Source organism: Alligator sinensis, unplaced genomic scaffold (assembly GCF_000455745.1).
Source record: "Alligator sinensis unplaced genomic scaffold, ASM45574v1 scaffold366_1, whole genome shotgun sequence".
Lineage (NCBI taxonomy): Eukaryota > Metazoa > Chordata > Crocodylia > Alligatoridae > Alligator > Alligator sinensis.
The window spans coordinates 1,455,596-1,461,966 of NW_005841851.1; positions in this window are offsets into that span (position 1 = coordinate 1,455,596).

The following is a 6,371-nucleotide window of genomic DNA, read 5'->3' on the forward strand; positions in this document are numbered from 1 at the left end:
ACTACAACCTTCATGATCAAACTGTCATCCCATCTATATAACCTCAACCTGTGCATTTCTGCCACTGCCTGTTGTCTCTCCAGTGTCTTGTCTGCTTGTGATGTATTTAGGTGTAAGCAGCTTGAGTGGTGGGATGGTGCTTATTGAGCAGAACAGCCTGTGCAGCAGAGACAGTAATGAATGATCCCTGAGTCAGTGGTTATTACTGCCCCCTGTAATAATTATTACCCTGTAAAGTGATTTGCCCCAAGCCATACAGCAGATCAGTGGCATAGGCAAGAATAGCTTTAATTCTCCTGCCTCCTAGGCTGTTATATTAGCCACTGAACACTCCCCTTTGCACTAAGCTGAGTCAAATCTCTAGCTGCAGACAGCACAATAGTCCCTGCCTTCTTCTCAGGGTCGCCAGTTATGTCATTAGCTAGAGTAGGTGTCCCTAGGTATTGCTGTGCTGGGGGGCGGTAGTTGCTGCTGGTTCCCCTTAGGAAGGAGATGCTTCTTGGCTGTGCTAAAGGTAAGGGAAACCAGGAGTTTTAGAGCACTTAGCAAAAGGCTGTTAGGAAGACTGATTCTCAGGGCCAGATCCAGCTCTTAATTGAAGCCAGTGGATTGACTTCCACTAGCTTCAATGGGAATTGCATTAAGCCCCTACGATGGTGCCAGCCATTGGCCTGGTGAAGTGCTAAGTGCATCTAAATGGGACACGTTCCTCTCTGCTTCCTGCCCTGACAGACTGGATAGTGTTCAGGCTCTGTGGAGGTGGCAGCTGCAGGCTGGCTGCATTATAGGAGTGGACCCATCTGCAGGGCACCCGGGGTCCGGTTCTTCAGAGAAAAGCCCTTTGTGGAAATGAAGAACATTGCTCCCATTAGGATTTCATGGTAGACTGTACCCCGGGCAGTCTGGGAGCGTGCCAGGCGAGCCGTTGGCAGGCTGTCTCCATTGTGCTGTTGTAGCGCTCAGGCCTCAGCAGAGCAGCTGCCTGTGCTCTGTGCCCTCTGCTCCAGAGAGGCAGGAGCGTGGGAGTGTGGCTGTGCCAAGCTCTGCGGCTGCCTGGCACCAGCCCGTCTCCCACACTGCTGCCTCCCATATCAAGCGAGCTGCAAGCCTGGCGCAGAGCTTACTTACATCTTTGGCTGGCTTAAGCTGCTGGTTCTAACCATACCTAGCGAGTTTGAAGCCCACAGTTCATTTCAGGAGGGAGCCTGTTTGTCTGTCTGTAACTGTCTGTCCAGCCAGAGCTTTTGGCTGTCTATCACCCCATGCACTCCTCCCTCCTCCCTCTGGTTTCTCTCCTTGATTTTGAATGACCCCGTGATTCCTCCACATAAAGGCAGAGGAGAGACACAGTTTAAGTGCCTCAATAAACCCTGCTCCTCCCCATTGTTTTAGACAATTCATACTTGCACAGCTCCTCCTTCCCCTCTGAGCCTGATTTAAACATTGGCAGGTGCTCTCTTTGATCTGTAGAGTGTGGGCTGCCTCTGATCTTGGACTATCCTCTCTGAGACTGCACCTCTTAGTGCTAGCTCCTACTTTTACACCTTTTGCCACGAAGGGCCCTGCATTCCCAGATCTCCATGCCTGGGTCCCTGGCTTCAGCACCATTCTGTCTCCCCAAATATCCCTCAACAGTTTCAAAGCAACTGGAAACCTTTTTGATCCCTGAGCCTTGGGAGGACTGTGCAACCTGGAGATGTTTGTCATGACACAGGACAGCTTTGGAAACGGCATTTATTTGCCAAATGAAGCACAATGTTCAGAGCCCTTTGGTTAGAACAGTAAAGCGAGGCCTGCTTCCCATGCTGACGGGGCGACGGTGCAGCTAGTGGCCCTGACAGCCACAGCCTGATTATGGGCTGCTAGCGCCTCCGCTTGCTGCTCGAGGCTCCAGTCTTGTGTTTCACAAGTTCTGATCCTCTCAGCAGGCATCTGTTACAAGTTATTGGTTTGGCCAGTGGTTTCATGGTTTCATAGTTGGTAGGGTCAGAAGGGACCTGAGCAGATCATCAAGTCATTGTGGCTCCAAGGGAACTCTGTGTTTACTGATGGGTCTTGATCGTACCTTCCTTTACACAGCACACTCCTCATTGCTTTCCCTGTGCCCCAGAGAGAAACTAACCCTTTCAAGCGCAATTTGTTAAGGTACAAAAATGCTTACTTTTCAAGAAAACAATTGAGAAATTTCCTCTGTTTCCACATCTCTCACCTCTCCAAGAAAGATCTGATTGGAATCAACCCAATCTTCAAGGGCCCGGGGCTTAGTAAATGATTCCTCTGTCTCCCTCAAACAGTGTTGGGTGATCCATGTGCTAATGCATGGATTTTTCCATGGGGGAATAAATGCAACCAGGGCCCTGCTTTGGCAAGGACAGAGACGTTTCAGTCTTCCTCATGTGGGATGGAGCTCTGGAGTATGCAAACTTAGCAGCTCTGTCTGAATTAGTCCTGGGGCCTTAAACTCTGCTGTTAGCTAATGGCCTCATGACTGAATTTCCCCCTCACGCCTCTGCTCTGCCTGCTGGTCTGTGCACACTCCCTTTCCCCATTCCTTGCTTTGTACATTTTTTTTTCCAAAGCTGCTTACAATTGAGGGGCCTCCCAGGTGTAATGCTAAGCACAACTCTTCCCTTCTGACCCCAGCTGCTCTGAGGAACACTCCAGTTCTGCAAAGCACCTCCTGCTTTACTCACTTGTGTGGAAAGGCCATGAGCCTTGCCTGGGACAGAGCCCACTCGGTCGCCCTTGACTCCCTGTGAGATGTGGATATTAAACTGAACTGTAACCATGGGTGTAGACCAGAGATTCTCAGCCTGGGTATCATGACAAACGCCTGCACATGACTCACAAGATAAACCCAGAAATTTCAAATAGGATTCTGTAGTGTCAAAACCGTTCTGACCTGTTGTGGTCTTTTTGAATTCTTTGCAACAGAAGATTTGCTCTATTATTTTTCCATAGTCAAAAAACAAGTGAAAGCAGAGAGCTGACATTTTACAAGGGGTGCCTTGAGTCTAAAAAGGTTAAGAACCTCTGGTCCAAGCAGCATCTCCGCAGGGGGGTTTGCTCAGCATGTTGCCCATCGCTCTGTGTCCCTTGTACCTCGACAAGTTGTATTGTAGCACAGCAAACTATTTTCTATTTACAGCTCCCCTGCTTTCACGCCCTTATAACTTCCTGAAAATGTCACCTCTGGGGCTGAAATTTTTCAGGCTGGGTCTCTCAATGAAGATGAATTGTTCTGGACAGCTTGAGTAAAATCCCTGCAGCTGTGTTTGAGCTGTGGGAGGGCAACCAAAATACACTTTCCCATTGTCAAATATATATATATTCTAAGTATTCTCTCTCTCTCTCTGAACAGGGCAGCAGCAGAAGCAACTGAGTTTGGAAATTGGTGTGGACCTTGCTTTCCTAGGTGTCCATGTACAGGTGGGCCAGATCCATGTCCCTGTGGAGAGGTTCCCATTATTTTAGGGAAACTTGCATCACAAATGGGCCACTACTTAAGCTCGAGGTTCTGTGCTGAAGTCTAGTGCCGGGGGCAGGAGTCTTGGTTCCATTCTCAGTTCAGCCACTGACGGGGGTGACTTTGGGTAAGTCATTCCAGCCACATCTATACCATCGCTTTGCTGAGCCTGGGGGGACTGCTCTGAAAGAAGCCCACCACTTAGCTTAAGGCCAGGCACTGCTCAGAGGTTCCCTGGCACATGGGGGTGCTCACTCAGGACCCCTCCAAGCTGTGTGCTGCATAAATGCTTGGCTTGAGCGGACACAGAGCAGAAGTGAGCGGGTGTGGAGTGGCAGAGAGGTAGTGTAGACATGGCCCTGTTCTGCTAGTGCCTCAGTTCTCCCTCTTAAACATGGATAATTAACAATCCTTTCTTCTCCCTCTTTGACTGTCTTGACTATTTAGTCCAAAGCTTTCTGGGGCCGGATTAGTTTCTTATGCATTTGTACAGCAGCCAGTCCCCTGGACCCCAATCTCAGTTGGTATCTCTAGGCAATACAGTGAAATACTGGCATATATTTCCCAGGGAGAAGACAAAGTTGGATTTGAGGCATGTGTGGTTCATTATCAATTACTGGCTCAACTCTAGTACTGAGAAGCCATCTCCTGTCTTAAGTGAAACAGAATCCTTAACATCCATATCCTTTTGCTCCATTGAAATGGTTAATAGAGGATGTTCTCTTTGCAGGCTTGCCGGAAGATTTTTAATTACCTGTATAGTTTTATTACATAATGGCTTGATGTTTGCTCCGTTAGGCTATTGGCATCTTTGCAGGAAACAAACGAACCTACTGGCATCCATCAAGTTGACTAATCACAGGGACTTTGTTTACTTTTTGCAGTTTGTTTGATCAATGCTGGCACTGGCTCTGGGGCTTGGGCTCCAAGCCTGGCTGTTCACCCAGTCGGTGTTTATCCTGCTGGCACATGAGGCTGGATGGGGGCAGTGCAGGAAGAGTTTGAAACCGAGGTAAACGAGAGCCTTTCCATCCGTTTGTCCCCTAACCCTTGTTCACTTATGCCTGTGCAAATAGGAGATTTCATGCTGTTTGACCAGAGTGGATGCATTTCACTCCCATTCTGCACAGCTGGAAGGGATGAGAGAAGGTCCAGGGCAGGAGAGAACCCAGTCCAAGTGCAAGAACAGTGCTACTCCCTTTCAAATACATTAGGGAATGCAGAGTAATGCTGGTGAAAGGACCAGGCTGCTGCTGCAGGTGAGAGGGCTTCTCTACTCACACAGTGGTTGCAGCCTAGGTGGCAGAAGCCCTGTGTTGGGCAGAGATGAAGATGAGCATGAGCCGTTGTCTCACTGCTTTGGTCCTGGTTGTAAGGCTTGCATGCTTACCCAGATCCCCTGTGCAGTAACACTGCAGGCTGGAAAGCTGCTCTTCCGCTGAGTAGCAAATCAATGAGTAAGGGGTGCGAGCAAGAGTGGGGGATTCTCTCTGACTTGAGGACAACAGTCTGGAGGGGATCTAGCAGCAGTGGTCATGAGGGCAGGGTGAAATGCAACAGTAAGAGATTGGACTGGATTTCTCAGGATGGATGAAAGAGCATCCCAAGCAGAAATAACATCTCCAAAGCAAGAAGCAGATGCTCTATAGCCAGGGTGAGAATTCAGCTGGCAGAGCTGAGGTCCTGTGATTTGGCTGAACCCCTGTCAGAGAAGATACTGATAAGCACTGGGACAAAGGAGGAGGCTGTCTCCTGAATTACCAGGGTTTGATGCAGCATGGTTTCAGCTCTGCTGTATGGCATGCAGTGTACTTGCACTCTCATCTTCTGCCAGCCAACACCTGTGGAGAAGCCAGGGAGTTGGCTGGCCCCAGCAAGTTTGAGGAGTCATGTGGTTTGTTTGCTTGGCTCTGTCTTTATACAGACAGATGGAGGGCTGGCCACAGAATGGTGGGAGCCCTTCACAGGGCCATGATCAGCAAGTGGTTCATGATGTGGAAACTAGATCAGGCAGTTCAAGGGCTAGCTTAGGAGGACTCTTGGTGCTTGTGCTCTAGCAGAGTTTTGTCTGCTCTTTGCATGCACCATAGACAAGGACATGGTGAAAGTGCCAAGGGACTAGTGGAGAGATGGCCCAGTGTCACGCTTGAGGAAGAGACAGGGGAGGCTGGTATGGGAGCTCCCTGAGTCATGGGCTGCGGATGCTGAGCCAGGCATAGTGACTATTTGAGGTGTTGGGAGACAGAGGGGCTGTTGCAGTTACTCCCAGAGTGTAAAGGAGGACAGGTTGATGGCAGAATAGCGACTAGCTGAGGAATGCCATGCAATAAAGAATGGTGGGAGGAGAAGTAGCGACTGGAGTCGTGACTACTTGAGAAGTTGGGAGGTGGAGGGAAAGCAGTTGTATGACACCCCCTTCCTTGCTGAGGAGAGGAAAGGTAGGGGCGGTCATGCAGTGCGTCCCTGATGGGCAGGGAGGTGAATGAAGCTGGGTTGGGGTGGAGAGTAGCCTCCCCCACTGAGGAATGAAGTGCAACTGAGGCTGGTGGGAAAGACATTGAGGGGGAGATTTCTGTGGGGACTTCCACAAGAGAGACAGTGAGAGGGAAAGCCTCCCTCCCCACAATGCAAAACCCCTGGAAAGCAGAATGGGTCAGTTGTGCTGACACGCTGTTGATCTGAAAACTGCTGTGTATTGGAAAGTCAGAGCAAAGGTTGGTAATTGAATCCAGCAGGCACAGGATCCCGGCTCGGGGCTGATTGGTATTCCACTCTGCTGCAAAGTGCTTAAGAAAAAACTTATTAATTTCCCCTTCCACAAAGAGCAGGAGTGCGACAGTAATCACAGTATCAAGTCATAATAATAAAAAAAACTCTATTGAAAATAGCTGTTAAGACTCCGGAG